General features: G+C 37.2%; 1 pseudogene; it reads right to left on the reverse strand.

Annotated features, from left to right (window-relative positions):
- Positions 1 to 24,238, reverse strand: part of LOC131658088 (uncharacterized) — a 66,633-nt pseudogene that overhangs the window by 14,443 nt on the left and 27,952 nt on the right.

A 24,238-nucleotide genomic window follows, 5' to 3' on the forward strand; every position in this document is an offset into this window, starting at 1 on the left:
CCTAACAAGTCAACCCAGATTCCAGCAGTCACAACCTTCAAACCTCGATTCACTCTCATAACAAAACCATGTCATTCATGAATCGGAAGAATGCCATCAGTTTACCTTTTCCATCATGACCAAAAAACAAACTAACAGTTGAAATGTCGAAGCCGATTCACAGTTGTAACATTCCCTTTATCGAACTAATCGCAACATCCTCATCAAAATCATACGACACAACAACGACACTGCTGTCACCGGAATCTCAACATAGAAGCAACAACATCGTCACGACTCAACCGTGAGCCGGCTTCAACATTCATTCATAACAATTGGCAATGATTTCACGACCATATCGTCGTCAATCACGCGCGTCTACCGTACCAGCAGTAACACACAACAAATAACATTCAGCTTCATCACTATGCACCTGTAACAACCATAACAACACACCTCCAGGCAGATCAGAATGCAAAACGATAACAACGCGTAGCGGCTGTAGCTTCAACAAATGACATAATCATCATCATCTTCGTCAATTCAACACATCCATTGCACATGTTCATCAACGTCACTTCAAACACCAACTTACAAATTCCAACCTTTCAACATAAAATCCAACAAGAAATAGAATTTGAAACAAGAGAATGCTAGTTCTGAGTTTTCATCGAACACTTGGTGCACGCAAACTAACATCGGTAACAATAACAATTTTCCATCAATCCGCAAATCGCTCCCCAAACAACAGCAAGTCTCGCAAGCTGCTCATACTTCACGATGATCCGCACTTAACGTCACCGATTCACGCAGCACATCTTCAACATCACAGTCGCGCCACACAACCACAAGCAGAAGACGAAATCACAACACAACACGCAACAGCCTCACTGCGATAAAGAAACAGAAACAAAAACTGTGGATTTCAAGTCTTTCTCCACGACCATCGGTCCATCAGTACGCCACCGCGAGGATCCCCGATCTACCGCCGTCTTCACACGCCATCACCGCCGCCATCCGCCTCTCCATCGTCGCATCCATTGTTTGATGTTTGTGTGATCTATTGTGGCGCTATATTCATTATTTCATTGAGTTTGTATCATTAATTTGGGATTAGGAAAAAGAGAAATTGGAAAGGAAGGATATAATAGCATGAGAATAGAGAGAGGAGTTTTTTCGGTAATGGGGTGGTTGTGTTCTCGTTTTTATTCTAACGCTTCTACATGTCAGCATGTTAATGGTCTAACATTATTATACCACTCACTCTTATTTCTTATTATATATTTTATTTGATTATAACACTAAACAGTGAATGAGCATTGGTCCATTGGTTAGAGGAATCAGATCTTGAATTTCAAGACTTGGGTTTGAACCCAGGTTGCTACAATTATTTTTCCTGCTTTTCTTGTTTCCAAATCCAGTGCGTAGCATCTATGGAACCTCACAATACACCCTCATCTCTTCACCACTGGAACATCAGCTTCCCAGATCCAACGCGCCCGAGACTGAAGGCCCACCATGAACTCCCGGGCGCATAACACTGGATCGAAGCCAGGTTTCTTATATTATTATTTTTTTAATTATTATTGTTTAGATTAAATGATGATTAATTAGGTTTAATTAATTTATTCAATTAGGATTAGAATGAAATTAGGATTAGCTAATGATTAGGGTTTAGAATTATAATATTTCCCGAGTATTTCGATTTATTTCGATTTAATTAATTTATTTAATTTTAATTACAAAAATCACAAAAAACCCTAGAAAGGTTATATGCATTAGGGTTTGCCCAATCCTACCGGCCCTTTAAAAAACATTAATTTTTATTCAATTGATTGGGGATTAATATAACTTTCTCCTCGATCCGACTAAACCTATTAGTCGCATTGACGAGAAATAATTTTAATTGATCCTTGGTTTAATTCTCTTCTCGACCCGACTAAATCTATTAGTCGCATTAGACAAGAGATAAAAAATATACGAAATTTAAAATACATTTTATTTGCTGCCCGCGACGATCGAATCTATCGGTCAGAGTAACCAGCAATACCCCATTAATCCGTTAACTATAATGATCAAATCTATTGATCATCGCACCTAACGGCAACATATTAAACCAGGGTTGTACGCCATCTAAAACACGCTAAAACCACGGAACTACAAAATTCATCTCTTCAACACTGCGATGTTCAAAACTACAATAAGGTAATTCAAAATACCTTGCGAACTTCATATTTCAAAACTACGATAGGCCATTCAAAAAGCCTTCAAACCATATCAAATCAAACTCAAAGGCGTACAACCCTGTCCCCGAACTACGTTGACTCTGATTCTCCTTAAGGAGATACATAGGCACTTGGCAACAAGGCGAGTCCCCTTCCCCATAAATCTCATTTTTTCCCTATTCATTTCCTTAACTATTAAACCTAAATATTTTAGCCATAAAACTGTTACCTTAGATTCAAAGCCATAGGAAAGGGTTGAGGGTGCCTAACACCTTCCCTCGACCTGATTATAATAATCTTACCCCGATCTCTTAACTGCGTAAGGTTTCCTATTCGCCTTGGTAGAATAGGTGGCAACTCTAAATCTTTAATTTTTAGGGCAGGTTGCTACACAAGAGAAGCATGTAAACAACCATAAAGGCCTAACTTAATCGTGAACTCTCATATTGACCAATCCTCCACATACATGAAGGAGGTCGCCATGACTATGCCACTTCCTATCTTAGGTGTACTTGAATCTAGGTGTAGGATTCGTCCTTCATTTAATTCCCAAAACAGCCCTGAAAAAATAAAGCAAGCAAAGCAAACAATAGAAAACATTTGAGTGATCCTAAACTTTATGGTAACCCCTCTTTTATTCGAATATAAATCCCCAGCAGAGTCGCCAGTTCTGTAATACGGTGAACTGACTTTAAAAAAATGTCGCGGTAAGCAAGAGTCACCATCGACTTTTATTTTATCTAATTTATAGAAAGGCTAAAAGAACAAAAAAACCTTTAAAAGACACTTTGAGTTTGGGGGGTAATTTATACAAAGGGAAGGTGTAAGGCACCCTTTGCATCCATGGTTTTCCATGGGCTCTTAATTGCTTATCTCACTTTGAAATGTTTGAAAATATTTAGATATGAAATAAGACTTTAGCTTGTAAGTAAGCGTAGCCTTTTTGAAGGTTTTTGAGAAAAGAGAAGAAAAAGATTTAAACCAGAGCTAGCAATTAGGAGGTAATTACCTTAACATTGTAAAAGAGTTCTTTTAGCCTTCCAGGGCTATCCATGCCATAAGGGAGGGGGGTAGGAAGTCCTTTTATTGGAGGTTGAAGGGTCATCGAAATTATCGATCGCCACAAGATTTTCCCTGCCATAGAGAGGTCAGGTAGTCTAAGGGAAGGATAAGAATAGCCATTATTAGGCAACCAAAGAGGACACCTCAGTACTCGAAAGGGACTATCACATCATATCATAGGCAACATCGAGGGACGAGATCATATAATCGAAGGCAACATCGTAGGGAATTATGATCTTTAGTGATGATAATGAACGGAGGGCAACATTTGCTGAGGCGTCCTCGTATCCGAGGGACTTGACTATCCTGTAATGAAAAGGCAACAAGGCAACAGGCAACAAGAGGGGTTACCATAAAAGGTGTGTGGGTGCACAATCACGTGATTCAATTCAGATAATTATCTTGTAATTAATTACTCTAAATTCAGTTCAAGGTTTCACGCCCTAAATTACTAACCACGCAGTTATAATGTAAAGCATAACAGTTTAAGTGCCTTCAAGGCCACACAATATAAACCAGGAGCAGTTACAAAATATATAGCCATGGGAAAAGGGGAAAAAGCAATAAGATAATCCAATAAAACAATAGGTTAAACACAAGTAATAATATCGGAGAAATTAAAGGAGAATGAGTTTAGGGTTACCGAAGGTTTGAGCTTTAATCAGTTGGTTAACCCTGAAAACTAATGAAGAAAGAAAAAAAACAAGGGTGAGTGTAGGAGAGATTCATTGACTATTTGAAGCAAACCCTATTTTTAGGCAAAAAGGCCAAATAAAATAAAATGATGTTGAAACTAGAAAAAGAATTAGAAACTTAGCTTTTCGATCTGATATGGCGCATGGCTGAAGGATCCTGGGGTAACCCTGAAAATTTGCACAAAGAAAAGAAATTTTAGTGTAGGAGTGATCTAAGGACAAACCACGCGATCCTGATTAGGGCACAAGTTAACCATGGTTAATACAATAAATAATAACCTAAGTTAATTATTATTGGTTTTCACCCTAATTAATTAAATCGGTAAAAGTATGTTTTCGATTAAGTATAAATAATTATAAACAAATTATATAAACACTAATTCATAAATTAAATAAGAAATAAATAAAATAAGAAAAGAGTATAGCAAGATAAAATAAATAATAAAAAAAAGTTTTATGTAATAAAAATTAAAAAAATTGAAAAATTCTTAGCTTTGCTTGGGTGTGGCCTACTGGTTGAGGTCCTTGGTGTGCATGCATCTCAGTGTGCGTCGGATTCATTCATGGGCCAATCTAACGGCCTCAAATTGATGGTGCATGATGATCTTCCTGGGCTGGAGTATACGTGATCCTGCAGTTTGGAATTTTGACAAAAAATTGTGTCCAGACCAAGGGTCGAACCCCTGCCTCTAAGATAAGCTATCTCTCTTACCAATCCGGCCACGCTGCCACTGTGTTTATCAAATGGATTAATTAAAACTTATATAAAAAGAAAATAGTAAAAAGAAAACTGGCGCGCGATTTGAACGGACGAATGGTATGGCGCCACCCCGTCATCTTCAACATGGGCACTGATTTTATTAACTACAAATTGCTTGGATTTAGCTACAAATTTTTGGCTACTAAATAACCTGCAAACATCAAAACTTCATACGAGCAACCAAAATCAAAAGTGAGAGCATGGATGAGTCCTGTAACACCCCAATTCTACCCAAAGCATTTAGGCAAGAAAATATCAGAGTATTAAAATTTCATACAACACAATTAGGATGTTACACTAAGTAACCAAACAAACACCTAGAAAACAAACGGACATCAACGATGCCAAAAGCATACACACCTGCCAATAAAATGATACATAATACACGGAAGATATGAGCATATATATACGTATAGCTCTCACTCTCAAAGAGGAGTTTTCCAAAGTAAAGTGTTTACAATATACAATGGCACGTTATCACATATACATGTTCAAAAGAGTCATATACAAATAAATAACAACAGACTCCCGACTACTCAGTGTTACATATCAGAGCGACCGACAAGACCAACTGGAGAACTACCTCTTCCAAAAGACTCCCAAAGCGGCTAATCTGCAGGATGCCACTCAAGCATCAAATCAGCAGAAGGGTGAGAATATAATTCATAATGAAAGCATGACAATTATAGTAATGCCAACAAGTATCATCAATAATCATACAACAAAGTAATCCACTCATTCAACCACAATCAATATATAAGTAATGTGACACATGAATGATAACATAAATTATACAGACAGACAATGATGAATGAGACTCGACTATGCATATGCATGTGGTACCAAATCCGGAGTAAAACTCCTCCTTGTCATTATGACAAATACACCTTTGCCGAGCATTATGCTGGGACTTCTTTCCCTCAGGAAAATACACCTTTGTCGAGCAATAAGCTACGACTAAATGTCATCGAGCATTTAGCCCCCACTGATGACCTCTTGCCACTCGGGCAAATACACCTTTTTACCGAGCATTAAGCCCCCACTGGTAATAATTGCCAATTCAGGCCACCTGTTAATAGCATTCCGCCATTAACGTAATGAAATGTTATGCTGTGCAAATATATGACTCTATTACATGACAACAACATCATCAACAATATAACACGGTTACATACCCACGTTACACCGTTTATATTCTATCCAAAAGGATACATCACTAATTAATAACATCGTTATCAATTATATCACACCATAATTACCACACAGGCATTAATAAGCACACAACACACATTCACCGTCAAAACATACTAGCCACATCAGCATAAATGATCGCATAATTGCATCACATCAAATTAATATTGGCCATTGGCCCACAACTCCATCAATACATCATCAACAAGTTGTAATAACAACAATTCAACAATGATAATACATCATTCTCATAACAACAATGACTTGCCATAAGGCCACACATCATGTTAATAACAAACAACCAAACATTGTCACATATCAAGAATGAACATTCATTAATACATAACACATATGAACATGATCTCATGTTATCGACAACTAATCACATACCTCGTACCAATACGATAACATTCACACAACACATCATCATGATTTATCATGCACTAGTTCACAAAACCATTTATGAAAATCAACCAACCACTACTACATCCTACATCATTAACAATTACAACCAAGCACTATGATTATTTACCAATCATATCGCGCATATAAACAATTATGTGTTTTCATCAACAACCCTTATAACCAATTAATAACAAGCTAACCAAGCCTATACTATCATATAGAACATCCAACTAGCTTCCTAACACTTCAAACGGCGTACGAAACGGAGCTACGGATCAAAAGAAACAAGGTTTCAAAGTTTGGATAATTGGACATACTACACAACTCATCACTTGATCCTAATAAAAATAATGGGATACTACATCCTATGAATCATTTCATGAAATCATAGTATAGTTCATTGTGTTAGCTTTCCAACGCTTCGAACGGCGACAAAATCGGAGTTACGGTTCCGGAGTTACGAAGTTTCAAAGTTTTGGAAAAACAGAAAAAGCTGTTGTCCGCTTCAGCTCCGCTCAGCGGACCTTCGCAGAGAATTTTCTGCAACAGAACCTCCGCTCAGCGGACCTGCGTAAACCCAGAAAAAACCAGAACGAACCAGAACGGTTCCAAGCCCCTTATACCCACCAAAACCACTCCCAAACATCATTATAACACCAATACAACACATACAAACCATAGAAACAACCTAACATCAAACTTTTCATGGTTGATTCATCAATCTATCTCAAAACCTAACTTTTATCCAAACTCAATCAAGCCATAGAAATGGAAAAGAAAGCATGATCAATGAAGGTATCTATCATCATACTACACATACACACCACAAAATCATGTTTATAACTTATAAACTCACAAAACTCACAATTCACCATTGTTGGTCAAGCATAGAAATAAACAAGAACAAGAACAAGAACAAGAACAAGACTATAAGAATCATACATCCAAGATAAATTAGATTCACCCCCTTACCTTGCTATTGTGACGATCGGCAATCGATTCGGTTGAGAATCCTCCACTTTCTCTTGTTTTTCCTCTTTGCTCTTCTTCTTCCTCTCTTCTCTTTCTTTCTCTTCTTTTTCTTTCCATCCCTTTTCCCTTTCTCACAATATTTCTTTCTTATAAAGAAAATATCTATCCCGCGGAAATGACCAAAATGCCCCTACGCTCAAATATCGTTCAAACGCCCCAAAACGCGGAATATTACCTTACTAATATTTCTAGTACCAAAAATATGAAAACCTTCAATTAAATATTAGTCCGCCATCCCGAACTAATACCGACTGAAACGACTCCAAAAACGGTAAAATTCCAATACACGTCACAAACGTCCAAATTAAGCATATACTTATTTTCCTGGGCGTTACAACTCTCCCCCACTTAGAAGATTTCCGTCCTCGGAAATATCCCAAATGCAAACAAACTTTGATACGCTCTTGTATCCGACTAACCAACTACCAAGCCACGAAAGCAACGACACAATCAGCGCCAAACAACGAACCACTCTAGCTAAAAGCAAGACAACCAAAACACAACAACGACAACGAGATGCAATGCCCATAAAATGCACTCATCGACTAACACCAAAACACAAGAAATAACCAAGACACAAACAACAACCCGGTCGCACAACATCCAAACAACCATGCCAAGACATAGCAGTCAAACATGTAACCAAAACATCTGGTGGTCTTATAATTCCTACCACATCCACTGTCCACAATTTGAACTCTAACAATTCATACACATACGAACCGCGTCATTTCACGCTTCCGATGCGCACTCTGATTTCCCACAACAAATAGATTCACCAATTTCATAACCAACTTCCAACTCCTTCTAGTATTCACCAGAAACTCATTGTTCTCTTTTAGCATACCCAACCTCTTAATCTGATGTGTCAGCTTGCACACCAGACAAAAGTCTTTGTATTATCCAATCAAAGGCAAAAAGCTAATCCAAACACATCCTTGTTTCACAACACAAGTCCTCATAGATCCTTAAGTGACCAAATCACCCTCTCAGTCTGACCATCCGTTTGAGGATGATACGCCAAACTCAACGCAACTTCGTACCCAAAGTACTTTGTGAACCCTCTCAAAATTTCAAAAATAAACCTCGGATCTCAATCTGAACAAAACCTTTCGAAGCACCATGCAAACAAACAAACCAACAAACAATTTTATCAACATACCACTCGCCAGTACTTCCATCGGTTAATCCATTCTTATCGAAATAACGTGAGCAGACTTCGTCAATATATCCACAATAACCCAAATCACCTCACAATTACTCGATGTCCTCGGGAAACCAGAAACAAAATCCAAAGAAATGCTATTCCACTTCTACTCATAAATGGATAACAGTTACATGAAACCAGACGACTCCTGACAAGTCAAACATAAATAAACAAATCCCTTCATATCCTTCTTCATTACCTTGCCACTAAAAATGACCTTCTCAAATCTTGATACATCTTAGTAGCATTAGGATGAATACTCAAATCACTATGACACACCTCATCCAAAGTCCTCTTTTCAAATCCGAACATTAGGAATACAACCTTGATCATGACATCCCATAACATTGTTCTTATCATTCCGAAGATCACCATCTTTATCTTTGACTAATAAATGTCATCTTATCAACCCATTCAAATCCGATTTCTGACCTTTTCTAATCTCATCAAGAATACCATAAGTAAGCTTTCACATATAAAGCTCAACACTTGAAGAAGTCTCTTTACGAACCAAACTCAAATCTCACAACTGTTTCAACAATCACAATACTCGAATCATCAACATAGACGTATGCAATGGTTTCTCATATTCAACTCGTTCTGATCAAATGAATACTTCAAACTCTTGTAGTCACTTACACACACAAATCTAGATCCGAAAAATTAGTGCCTTCAAATTTCCCAAACAGAAATAACAACTGCCAACTCTAAATCTTGTGACAGATAAATCCTTTCAAAAATCTTAACTCGCATAAAAGCATAAACCTCCACTTACCCCTTGAACATTCACTTCACTCAACCAAAAACCCACACAAGGAAACTTAGCAAACAACTTCTTCTCCCCAACACGGACAAAACAATTCTCAAGTACTTAGCATGATCATCTTCACACTGATGATACCTATACCTCAAATCAAACTTGCAAAACAAACAAGCTCAAACCAACTTGATCCATCAAAATATCAATCCTCGAAAGTGGGTACTTTTCCTTAACTGTCACTTTTCTCAATTGTCTAAAATCGACACAAAGCCTCATATAACCTTCCTTCTTAACCAACAAAACACGTGCACCCTACGGCGACACACTCAAACGAACAAACCTCATCTCAAGAAAATCCTTAAGTTGACTTCTCAACTCTTTCAACTCAGAAGTTGGCATCCGATACGGAACCCTCGACACAACAATAGTTCTAGGAACTAAATCCGTCAAAACAGAACTCCAAGACAGAATTCCTCTTTTCGACGATGAATCAATTAAACCTTCAAGAAACACTTATACAAATGCACAACTATCCGCAATTCCCACAATTGCTCTTTCTAAAGAACATCCAAAGTCGTCGACAACATAAACAACGTCGTACCACCTTGCACCAACTCATTCACTTCCAATATTATCAAACTAGCCAGATAAGCCTATCACGTCCAATACGATTCCGTCTACTATCAACAAGAGATTAAGGGTGATCAAGTCCTCAATTTGTCAATAGGTAGCCGACAATCATAATAGAGTATAAACTATCAGTACCAACATTAATAATATTCTTTTCCAACTTTTGCTCATAGCACAGAAGCACTATGATTCCATAATTCACAATTCTCCCAAGGTTACCTGAGCCAGCTAACACCGACGTCCGGTAGCTACGTACCAAAACACTTCTAACAATATCTCAAAACAAAATACCTGAGATCCTACTCATCTCTTCATGTTCCTAATTCTTACTCGAGTTCCAAAACATTTCCAACAACGACACCTCACACAAGGCTACTCAAATAACAACTTCACAGTCCATCAGTAGCGTTAGAGCATCACAACTTTCTAAATTCCATTCCTTAGAAATAACCAAAATATACTCCGAGACATTCCAACTTGATTAACAATCAAAGTCTTAAGTCCAAGTCACCTTCACTTCAGAAAACAACAAATTCCAACAACACTAGTACTGCTGCCCTCAGTAGCATACTAACATCTTGCAACTGAAACATATCCGAGAAGCATATGTTCTCCCCCACTTAGCTTCAAACCATTCCTGCATACAACCGGCTAGAGGCACAACAAGTACTGAAAGTGCTCCACACACTTATCACACACTGAAGAATTAAACAACATTAGACAACACTGGCCGGACAGACCAACCTGCTCTGATACCACTAATGTAACACCCCAATTCTACCCAAAGCATTTAGGCAAGAAAATATCAGAGTATTAAAATTTCATACAACACAATTAGGATGTTACACTAAGTAACCAAACAAACACCTAGAAAACAAACGGACATCAACGATGCCAAAAGCAAACACACCTGCCAATAAAATGATACATAACACACGGAAGATATGAACATATATATACGTATAGCTCTCACTCTCAAAGAGGAGTTTTCCAAAGTAAAGTGTTTACAATATACAATGGCACGTTATCACATATACATGTTCAAAAGAGTCATATACAAATAAATAACAACAGACTCCCGACTACCCAGTGTTACATATCAGAGCGACCGACAAGACCAACTGGAGAACTACCTCTTCCAAAAGACTCCCAAAGCGGCTAATCTGCAGGATGCCACTCAAGCATCAAATCAGCAGAAGGGTGAGAATATAATTCATAATGAAAGCATGACAATTATAGTAATGCCAACAAGTATCATCAATAATCATACAACAAAGTAATCCACTCATTCAACCACAATCAATATATAAGTAATGTGACACATGAATGATAACATAAATTATACAGACAGACAATGATGAATGAGACTCGACTATGCATATGCATGTGGTACCAAATCCGGAGTAAAACTCCTCCTTGTCATTATGACAAATACACCTTTGCCGAGCATTATGCTGGGACTTCTTTCCCTCAGGAAAATACACCTTTGTCGAGCAATAAGCTACGACTAAATGTCATCGAGCATTTAGCCCCCACTGATGACCTCTTGCCACTCGGGCAAATACACCTTTTTACCGAGCATTAAGCCCCCACTGGTAATAATTGCCAATTCAGGCCACCTGTTAATAGCATTCCGCCATTAACGTAATGAAATGTTATGCTGTGCAAATATATGACTCTATTACATGACAACAACATCATCAACAATATAACACGGTTACATACCCACGTTACACCGTTTATATTCTATCCAAAAGGATACATCACTAATTAATAACATCGTTATCAATTATATAACACCATAATTACCACACAGGCATTAATAAGCACACAACACACATTCACCGTCAAAACATACTAGCCACATCGGCATAAATGATCGCATAATTGCATCACATCAAATTAATATTGGCCATTGGCCCACAACTCCATCAATACATCATCAACAAGTTGTAATAACAACAATTCAACAATGATAATACATCATTCTCATAACAACAATGACTTGCCATAAGGCCACACATCATGTTAATAACAAACAACCAAACATTGTCACATATCAAGAATGAACATTCATTAATACATAACACATATGAACATGATCTCATGTTATCGACAACTAATCACATACCTCGTACCAAAACGATAACATTCACACAACACATCATCATGATTTATCATGCACTAGTTCACAAAACCATTTATGAAAATCAACCAACCACTACTACATCCTACATCATTAACAATTACAACCAAGCACTATGATTATTTACCAATCATATCGCGCATATGAATAATTATGTGTTTTCATCAACAACCCTCATAACTAATTAATAACAAGCTAACCAAGCCTATACTATCATATAGAACATCCAACTAGCTTCCTAACACTTCGAACGGCGTACGAAACGGAGCTACGGATCAAAAGTTACAAGGTTTCAAAGTTTGGATAATTGAACATACTACACAACTCATCACTTGATCCTAATAAAAATAATGGGATACTACATCCTATGAATCATTTCATTAAATCATAGTATAGTTCATTGTGTTAGCTTTCCAACGCTTCGAACGGCGACAAAATCGGAGTTACGGTTCCGGAGTTACGAAGTTTCAAAGTTTTGGAAAAACAGAAAAAGCTGTTGTCCGCTTCAGCTCCGCTCAGCGGACCTTCGCAGAGAATTTTCTGCAACAGAACCTCCGCTCAGCGGACCCACCTCCGCTCAGCGGACCTGCGTAAACCCAGAAAAAACCAGAACGAACCAGAACGGTTCCAAGCCCCTTATACCCACCAAAACCACTCCCAAACATCATTATAACACCAATACAACACATACAAACCATAGAAACAACCTAACATCAAACTTTTCATGGTTGATTCATCAATCTATCTCAAAACCTAACTTTTATCCAAACTCAATCAAGCCATAGAAATGGAAAAGAAAGCATGATCAATGAAGGTATCTATCATCATACTACACATACACACCACAAAATCATGTTTATAACTTATAAACTCACAAAACTCACAACTCACCATTGTTGGTCAAGCATACAAATAAACAAGAACAAGAACAAGAACATGAACAAGACTATAAGAATCATACATCCAAGATAAATTAGATTCACCCCCTTACCTTGCCATTGTGACGATCAGCAATCGATTCGGTTGAGAATCCTCCACTTTCTCTTGTTTTTCCTCTTTGTTCTTCTTCTTCCTCTCTTCTCTTTCTTTCTCTTCTTTTTCTTTCCATCCCTTTTCCCTTTCTCACAATATTTCTTTCTTATAAAGAAAATATCTATCCCGCGGAAATGACCAAAATGCCCCGACGCTCAAATATCGTTCAAACGCCCCAAAACGCGGAATATTACCTTACTAATATTTCTAGTACCAACAATATGAAAACCTTCAATTAAATATTAGTCCGCCATCCCGAACTAATACCGACTGAAACGACTCCAAAAACGGTAAAATTCCAATACACGTCACAAACGTCCAAATTAAGCATATACTTATTTTCCTGGGTGTTACAAGTCCGTTTACTCATCACGAACTCCACTATGCCTGTAATTAAGATTAATTCATCCTATACCATCAAAGCCCTAATTTAAAACCTCTAAACCTAATCATGGCATATCACGCTGCAAGCAAACACTGATCAAATTAAACAATCATGAACGTTCACAGCATCATAGGAAACAGATTTATGCATTCAGAATGTATATGCATCGCAAATCACCAAAATCGAATTCCAAATTTTGAAGAACAAATCGTGACTTGTTAGTGATGGCTCTCGATGGTTCAGGCTCTCATGATGTTTGATACAGCTTCATAGCACCTTCATGAATGTGTTTGATCCTTTGCAAAGCCTTGAATCGTCCTCCAACCTTGAATCCGATTTTGGAATTTCTAGAGAATTTTGCAAGCTTCACTAAGGTTCTCCAAGCCAGAATTTTCGTCCCCTAATCTTCTATGCTTGCTCAGTATATATAATAGGAGCAATTAGGTCAATAATCTTCAAGCAAATCTCTTAGGATCATGGAGAAATATTTGATTGGAAATTTATGTACAAATCTTTCTAAAATTAATTCCAAGTTTATTCTAATTTTACCAATCTTAATCTTTGTGAATTTGAATCAATACTAAGGTATTTGGAAGATTAGATTTGGTTGGAAGTCAAGAATAAATCACATCCCTTTATATTTTTTAATCCAAATCTTTGATTTCAACCATAATTTTAATGAATAAAATTCAATAAAATATTAAATAATATTCATAAATTCGTGGATTTGGATTTGGACCTCCTATATGACTTGGGGCACAAGATTGGGCCAAAAAAGATTGGGTCTTTTTGCAAGAAAATCCAATTTAAGATCTTTTACTTCACATTTTTATCTTCAAAATTGCCCAACTTTGACAAGGCCTATCTCCTTCAATTTTTAAGATATGGAGGAGTTCTAGGACTTTTTGGAAACCTCAATATGTCCTCTATAAGCCACTTTGGAAGCGTTTTTCTATTTGAGGATTTTATCTTGATGATATTGGCTTTGACAAAAAAACTGCTTTTGGTTGACTTTCAAAAAGGACCTATAATCTTTTGATCCATATCTCTCAAATGAAGCATTTTTAGACTTGGCTTGTGAGAGACAAAATTGTAGAGAATTCAATTTCCTTCAAAATGAGCTTTAGATGGGAAATTTCTGATGTTCCATGTTAAAGTTATGGCTGGTCAAAGTTCAGTTGACTTTCTCCTATGAAACCCTAATTTAGAAACTTTTAGGTTTTGTTGATTTCTGAACTTTCCTTGATGAATCATGATCAAACCTTTATCAAATGATGAATGATACTTCAAAATAAGGATGTTGACCAAAAATCAGGAATTTTGACTGTACTTTGACCACAATTGACTTTTAGGTCAAACTAGTCGACTGTTGATTTTCTAAATAATTGACTGAGCAATCCTTTGAATTGAAACCTGAATTTTGTCATGGAGATAGTTTGAAACATCATATGCCATATGAAGTCCTTTGGAGACTTTGAATCATTGATTTTCTTCAGAGAAATTAACACCCTAGTTCCTTGAGCCATTGTTTAGGAGAGTGTGTCTTTGAGCATTACACTTTGGTATGAGTTTGAATAAGAGAAATGGGATGGGAAAATTTTGGGGTATGACAAACGTCAATAGTAAAGATAACTTGGAAAATCCCTCAATGAACTTCCTATAATAACCAGCCAAACCAAGGAAACTTCTAATCTTAGAAATAGACTTAAGAGCTTCCCATTAAGATATAGCTTCAATCTTCGACGGGTCAACGAAAATACCTCCACTAGAGATCACATGCCTAAGGAAACTCACTTCCTTCAACCAAAATTCACACTTTGAAAGCTTAGCAAACAACTTCTTCTCTTTCAATACCGATAACACAATTCTCAAAAGCTCAGCATGATCATCTTCACTCTTAGAATAAATCAAAATATCATCAATGAACACAACCACAGATTTATCCAAATAATCATGAAAAATCCTATTCATATACTCCATGAATACACCAGGTGCATTAGTCACACCAAACGACATAACAGAATACTCATAGTGACCATACCTTGTTCTAAAAGCAGTCTTCTGAATATCCTCCACCTTCACACGAATCCGATGATACCCGGACCTCAAATCAATCTTGCTAAACACACAAGCTCCAACTAACTGATCCATCAAATCATCAATCCTCGGAAGTGGATACTTGTTCTTAATTGACACTTTGTTCAATTGCCTATAATCAACACAAAGCCTCATAGAACATTTCTTTTTCTTAACCAACAAAACAGGTGCACTCCATGGCGATACACTAGGACGAATAAACTTCTTCCCCAACAAATCCTCAAGTTGAGTCTTCAACTCTTTCAACTCAGAAGCAGACATCCTATATGGAGCCATCGATACAGGACTAGTTCCAGGAATCAAATCAATCGAAAACTCAACCTCACGTTCCGACGATAAATCACTTACATCTTCAGGAAATACCTCTGTAAAATCACAAACTATTGGCAAGTCCTCAATGGTTCTCTTTTCATGCACATCTAAGGTTGCCAATAACATAAGCAATTCATCCCCATCTTGAACAGATTCATCAACTTGCTTAGCAGACAAAAACAAATCTTCCTTAACACCAATCTCAAGAAAAATAACCGTCTTATCAAAACAATTGATATAGACACGATTAAATTCCAACCAATTCATACCCAAAATCACATCAAGTTGCTCTAACGGAAGACAAACTAAATCAATCCCGAAATCTCAAGATGCATCTTCTTTTCGGTAGCTCATTCCATAAGAACTCCACAGTTAAGCGTGCTTGACTTGGAGTAGTATTGGGATGGGTGACCTTCTGGGAACTTTCCCGGAAAGTGTGTGAGTGAGGTCAAAACATCCTGAAAAGACCCGTGTTGGTTTGTGGGGTTAGTCGATCATCCGAAAGCAGTCTGGGGCGTTACAAGAGGAGTAAAGATGTCAAGACAAGAAATGAGTGATGATCAAAAGAAACAGTTCAAAAATCATCACAAGTCAAGGACTATTCAGCTGAATGTTATTTCTCATGCTGAATATGAGAAGATATCAAACAGAGAAACTGCCCATGACATCTTTGAATCCTTGAAGATGACTCATGAAGGGAATGCCCAAGTCAACAAAAGCTCTTGCTTTAATCCAGAAGTATGAGGCCTTCAAGATGGAGGATGATGAAAACATTGAAGCAATGTTCTCAAGATTTTAAACTCTAACTGCTGTATTAAGAGTGCTTGATAAGGGATATACAAAGGCTGATCACGTCAAGCAGATCATCAGAAGCTTTCCCAGAAGATGATGCCCAATGGTAACTGCATTCAAGTTTGCTAAAAATCTGAATGAAGTCTCTCTTGAAGAACTGATCAGCGCCCTGAGAAGTCATGAAATAGAGCTGGATGCTAATGAACCTCAGAAGCAAGGTAAGTCTATTGCTTTAAAATCAAATAATAAAAAATGCACTAACGCTTTTCAGGATGAAGAAAAAGATTCTGAAGAGTCAGAATCAGAAGAAGAAGATAAACTGTCCATGATCCCCAGAAGGGTAAACCAACTCTGGAAGAGCAAACAACGGAAGTTCAAGAACTTCAGAAGTTCCAAAAGACCTGAAAGAGGAGAATGTTCTAGACTCAGAAGATCTGACAAAAAGAAGGTCACGTGCTTTGAATGCAAGGAGCCAGGTCACTATAAGAACGAGTGTCCAAAGCTTCAGAGGGAAAAGCCCAAGAAGAAGTATCAAAATAAGAAAGGTATTATGGCAACTTGGGATGATTCAGATTCATCAAAATCAGAATCAGATTCTGAAGATGAACAGGAAAACATTGCGCTGATGGCCACTGTTGATGATGGATCAGAATCTACATCAGACTCAGATTCTGAAGAGGTATTTTCTGAACTGTCTAGAGAAGAGTTAGTTTCTAGTCTAACTGAAATTCTGGAACTCAAGGCTCAACTTAGTATCAAATACAAAAAGCTGAAGAAGCTATTTGAATCTGAAACAAAGAAGCTTGAAGTAGAAAATTCTAAACTGAAAGAAAAAGTTTTAAAATTATCCAAAGATGTTGAATCATCTTCTGGTTCAGAAAAGTCTATTCCAATTATGAACAATATTCTTAAGGAATATGACTTGAGTTTAAGAAAGTTTTTATCTAGAGGTATTGGAAGAAGTCAACTTGCCTCTAAGATATATGCAGTTAGTGGAAACAAGAGAGTTGGCATAGGCAATGAAGGTGAAACCCCATACAAACTTGAATCTGTGGATGATATGAAAATCACATACAAGCCCTTGTATGATCAATTCAACTATGGCCACTCCCATTATATTAGGCTCACATCACATGCTAAAAGTTTCCACATTAAACATACTAAGAAGCATGTGACACAAAATAGAAAATATCATGTTGCTCAAACTAAGGAATATCATGTTGTACCTCCTGTTATTTATCATGCTAAACCCAAGTTCAATCAGAACTTGAGGAGAACTAACAAGAAAGGACCCAAGAAATTGTGGGTACCTAAGGAAAAGATTATCCCTGTTGTAGATATCCTTGGCAGCAAAGAAGACAAAGGAAAACGTGTCATGGTACCTGGACTCTGGGTGCTCGTGGCACATGACGGGAAAAGTATATGTTCCAAGACCTGGTGCTTAAATCTGCTGGAGAAGTTAAGTTTGGAGGGAACCAGAAGGGCAAGATCATTGGCTCTAGAACCATAAGTATTGGTAACTCTCCTTTCATAACTAATGTTCTGCTAGTGGATGGATTAACTCATAACTTATTGTCCATAAGTCAATTAAGTGACAATGGTTATGACATAATATTTAATCAAAAGTCTTGTAAAGCTATTAGTCAGAAGGATGGCTCAATCCTATTTACAGGCAAGAGAAAGAACAACATTTACAAGATTGATCTTTAAGATCTTAAGAATCAGAAGGTAACTTGTCTTATGTCTGTTAGTGAAGAGCAATGGGTCTGGCACGGAAGATTAGGTCATGCTAGTTTAAGAAAGATTTCTCAGATTAACAAACTTAATCTGGTCAGAGGACTCCCTAATCTGAAATATAAATCAGATGTTGTTTATGAAGCATGTCAGAAAGGGAAGTTTTCCAAACCTACATTCAAGTCTAAGAATGTTGTCTCTTCCTCTAGGCCACTAGAACTTCTGCACATTGATCTGTTTGGCCCAGTCAAAACAACATCTGTCAGAGAGAAGAAATATGGATTAGGCATCGTAGATGATTATAGCAGATGGATGTGGGTAAAGTTCTTGAAACACAAGGATGAGTCTCATACAGTGTTCTTTAACTTCTGCACTCAGATTCAATCTGAGAAAGAGTGTAAAATCATAAAGGTCAAAATTGATCATGGTGGAGAATTTGAGAACAGATTCTTTGAGATTTATTTCAAAGAAAATGGTATTGCCCATGATTTATCTTGCCCTAGAACTCCACAGCAAAATGGAGTTGTATAGCGAAAGAATAGGACTCTACAAGAAATGGCCAGAACCATGATCAATGAAACCAATATGGCTAAGCATTTCTGGGCAGAAGCAATAAACATTGCATGTTATATTCAGAATAGAATCTCCATAAGACCTATTCTTAATAAGACTCCTTATGAATTGTGGAAGAACAGAAAGCCCAACATTTCTTATTTCCATCCATTTGGATGTATATGTTATATTTTGAACACTAAAGATCATCTGCATAAGTTTGATTCTAAGGCACAGAAGTGTTTCCTTCTTGGATATTCTGAACGCTCAAAGGGTACAGAGTATACAATACTGAAACATTGGTTGTTGAAGAATCATTCAATATCAGATTTGATGATAAGCTTGGTCTTGAAAAGCCAAAGTAGTTCGAGAATTTTGCAGATATAGAAATCTCTATTTCAGACTCTGAAGAGCCCAGAAGCAAAGTATCAGAAGATCAAGTTGCTGCTTCATTAGAGAATCTCAGAATTTCTAAAGAGCCTACTATCAGAAGATCTTCTAGAGTCAACTCTGCTCACTCAGAAGATGTTATCATTGGGAAGAAAGAAGATCCTATCAGAACAAGAGGATTCCTTAAGAACAATCCAGAATGTCAATTTGGTCTGGTATCTCTTATTGAGCCAACTTCTGTTGATCAAGCTCTGGAGGATACTGACTGGATAATTGCTATGCAAGAAGAACTAAATCAGTTTACAAGGAATGATGTCTGGGATCTTGTCCCAAGACCAAAAGGATTTAACATCATCGAAACTAAGTGGGTCTTTAGAAACAAGCTAAGCGAAAAAGGAGAAGTTGTAAGAAACATGTCATACCCCAAATTTGTCCTACCCCTTGATTTCTAACTGGCTTTAGCTTTGCATTTCATCTGCATACCTCTCATTAGGTCATCTAACATAACTCATGCATCATTAATCAATAACTTTGCATTGGACTAAGGATCTTGGAAGCTAGGGTTTTATATGGTAATTCACTGTGTGCTTCTTTCTCCTAAAGCTATAAGGCTTTCCTCCATGAGGATTCACCAAGGGCAAGAGGAATATGGGTTTTATATGTGGTGGATGCAATCGTTAATTCACCTGAGATTCATTGGATTTCAGTGTCGAGATGTTCTTGTGTGCTTCAATGCTTATTTTCCTCAAGAATTCCTCAAGACATTATTGTTATGGCAGTTTGAGGTATAATGCGTGTCATGGTGTGAGTGATGAACTTGTGGCTTCATTTTGTTCAAGGCATGTTTATTCTCTCAATTGCATGTGGCTTATAATTCGAGTTGACTTGGACTATTGATTGAATTTAAAGGTCCATTAAGAATGCAAATTAATTCGGATTCGAAGTTGAGTCAAGTGATTCCATGAATTCAATTTGTGCTCGAGATTATTTGATTGGATTCAAGTTCTTAAGTTCATGATTTGTCGAGAATTAATTCAAGCTTGCTAAAGTGGAAGATTATTCATATGTTTTTCGGTACACAAGTTTCAAGACTCGAGTTTCAAATGTTCAAAGATCACGATAAAAATTCAAGAAAAGTTCAAACTCATTACAAAATTCATGCTTATTAACCGAATCACCGGGTTACATCATTCAAAGGAAATTCATACAAAAATATATTGGGCTCCTATCTCCTAAAGTCTATAGTCTCATCAACGCAATGCTTCCATGCTGCATTCCATGTGCTTGGTTCTATATCGGATTTAATGCTAACAGTGTGAAACCTGGCTTCTACACATAAAACCAAAATTCTGCATCAGAAAAGGATAACTAAAACTTAACGAAGTCTGCACATTTAAACAAAAAACCAACTGCTGAGAAAAAAGAAAAATGATCGATAACAAAAAAAAAGATCGGGGAAACGTAACAGAAAGGGACACTCACCTCTAACAGAAATGCGGCTCTCTCTGAACTCAACCTCTCAATCTTCTTCCTGAATATTCATCTTCTTCTCTTCAATCCCAATCACAGCATAACCGAATTCTTCTTCTGAAAACTTTCCTTCACCCTTCACTGCAACTTCAATCAACATACTTCATTCTTCAACTCAGCCATTCTTCACTCCTCCGTAATTCTTCAATCTTCAACTTCACTCACCGACCTTCAATCACCTTCTCCAACCATAATCTCTCTCAATCGGATCCAATCTCCACAACCTTCGACTTTCTTCATCATCTTCATCACTGTGAACAACAACAAACTCATCGTCTTCAATCACCATAACCTTCACAATCTCATTCTTCATCCTTTAATCAGAAGAAATCAAAACAAAAAAGGAGAACGATAACGAAGAAAAGAGAAATCCCCTGCAAGAAGAAAACGAATCGTTCATCTGTTCTTCAATGTTAACAACAATCTCCAACAACATCACCATCACCGATTCGTCATCTGAGTCGCCTCTGCATCACGTTCAACCACTGCGCTCATTCATCATCGCATCACAATGATTTCGTCATCTTCATCATGCTTCAATCATAACTCTGTGAGCGAATCTTCTTCACCTTGAATTCAACGCAAGAACAACAACGAACATCGCAAGAGCGCAATAACGTTCACGCATCAAGAGATTCAAGAAAGAGACGAAGGAGTGAGGAGAAGGTTCAACGCGTGCATACTTGACATCTTCCTCTGGCTTTCTCGTCACTCTCCTTCGAAGCATCGATGCGGTAGCAGATCGGAAAGGATGAAAACAAATTGAGATCGGTGAGGACGGTGGTGACGCCGTAGAGTTCTGATCGGAGAAGGGACTGATGCAATACGTGAGAAGACGGAAGAGACGAAGGTTCATCGGAAAGCTTTCGCCGTCGCCGCTGAAGCCGGAGAAAGATCATTCGAGGAATTTGAAAGGTCACGTAAATCATACCCTAATCCCCTTTTAATTTACATTTTGATTTAAATCTTGTTTACTGTTATTAATTAGGATTAATGTGTATATAAATGTGATAATCAAATGTTAATAATCTGAATAACACAAACAACCATGGGCCTTGCACGAAAATGCTAATTACACTCTCCCTGGCCCATGCACCGTTTTACTGAATCAATCTGTAACAAAAAATCCCCATTAGGCCTTCCACACGATTTACTATGTCCACCCCTGTAATCAGGCCCAGTTTGCTTCTTAACATAGTTTTAATTCATTTTGAAACTGCTGTTGCACCCCCCTTTTGCTGTTAATAAAAAACAAATAAAAATAGTTTCCCTTTTATTTCTTGCTTATTAATTCAGTTTTCTTACAAATAAAAAATGAATAAAAATATGGTTTAGATAGTTTTATGTGTGTACATAATTGTGGCATTTTTTATAGATTTTTAGAAATTAGTTCGTTATTTTTAATAAATCATTTACTTTGGTATGTTCATGTTTCTTTCGGTTTTGATAGATTTCGCAAAGTGATTTCGTTTAATACCTTAGGATCAGAATCTAATTGCCAATTTTTGTATAGTTGCAGTATACTAATCCATGATAATGTGTACAAAAAAATGATTTCCTAATTCTTTGTTTTGATTGGTATTTGGTTAGTTTCCTTTAGCTCGATTAATATGTGCTTCTAATAGATAATTGTGACGTTTGTGCTCTCAAATTGAAATGCATTCATGCAATAATGTTGGTTCCTTTTTGTACATATAATTAGGTATGTTTAGAGGTCCTAAGACCTGGAATTGAAAATTTTAAATCATGTTTTCCCATTTTACTCGATTTTTCCTTCTCACATGTAAATAACTTGTTTTTGGTTGACGATCGCGCCGTAACTTGTACAAATGACCCGTAATTTTGTGTGAAACTTCTTGGCATGATTTTGTGGTTGTTTAGGCATCTAGTAAAGGCTATTTTCTACTGACTTGTACCATTTGATTACATGTTTCTAACTCCATTCACAATTCGAAACCGTTTAGCTAGTATTGACCTAATGTTGTCTAGTTTTGGTTAGAATTTTGTATTGCTTCATGCTAATTGACTAATATAGATTAACATAGGATATTAGAACTAAATGAATGAGTTTGCTACTTACTTCAAGCCTAGTTCATGTGTTCACTTGTTTTTGCTTTGATTAATTGATGTTTGTCCGCTAATTGGTAAGTAACGACGCATGCGATACTTTGGTAACTTCTTGTGGATATTTTTGTACGATACCGTGATGCTTTTGTATTTGATTTGGGACATTCAATCCCTTGTTTTGCTACTGACTTGGGGCTTCTTTCTCTTGTTTCCATGCTTAGCCTCTCATTTCTTGCTTTGAGGTTGCTTACTCCTTACTATTGCTTGCCATGTTCCCTTAGACTCTTCCTTCTTTGTTAAGAGGAATTGAGATAGGATAGTTATCCTCGACCTTAGGGCCATTTGTAGATTAGAACAACATAGATTAGAATGTTAGATCTAGTTCCCTTTTGCATTATTTTTCTTTTTCAACTCTTTAAAATACTTAATAAAAGGAAGATGCGAATCACAATAAGAAAGTGATAGAGAAATGAGTGGGATTCATTCCCTAATCTATTTCTCAATCACTTAGTGGCATAGAAACGAGTGGGATTCATTCCCTAATCTGTTTCTCGGTCACTACTTAATGGGAGGGAAACGAGTGGGATCCATTCCCTAATCTGTTTCTCAAACATTAATTAATGGGAGAGAAATGAGTGAGATTCATTCTCTAATCTGTTTCTAAAACATTACATAATGGGATAGAAGTGAGTGGGATTCATTCCCTAACCTGCTTCTCGATCATCATACATTTTATGTGATTCGAATCGTAAAGTAAATTCCCTTTAAAAAAACACCCAACCAAAAACACTTTAAAACACCTAACAATGGTTCAGACTAAAGCAAAGTAGAGAAAGTGGTGAGTGGCCCGGTATTGGGAACTGTTCACCACTCATCTACCCTAAAAGACACAAACCAATCATTTCTTTTTCTTTTGCCTCGTTGGCACCTAAGGGCAATGTCATTTCCGCTTGTACGCATCCTAGGTCGATCCCTTATGCAAAAGCGCGAACGTTGACTCCGCCCAATTAAAAAACACAAAACAAACAAAAAATCTTTAGCCGAGCTACGGTAGCTCTGATTCCTGAAAGGGATACGTAGGCAGCGGGGTAGGGCCCGTGCGAGTACAATTCTTTATTTTCCCTACATTTTGCATTCATTTCGCATTTAGATATAGACATAGTTATACACCCTTTAGATAGAAACAAACATAGGTGGATACCATCGAGTACGATGGGCGCGAGGGGTGCTAATACCTTCCCCTTGCGTAACCGAC

Source organism: Vicia villosa, linkage group LG1 (genome assembly GCF_029867415.1).
Source record: "Vicia villosa cultivar HV-30 ecotype Madison, WI linkage group LG1, Vvil1.0, whole genome shotgun sequence".
Classification (NCBI taxonomy): Eukaryota; Viridiplantae; Streptophyta; class Magnoliopsida; order Fabales; family Fabaceae; genus Vicia; species Vicia villosa.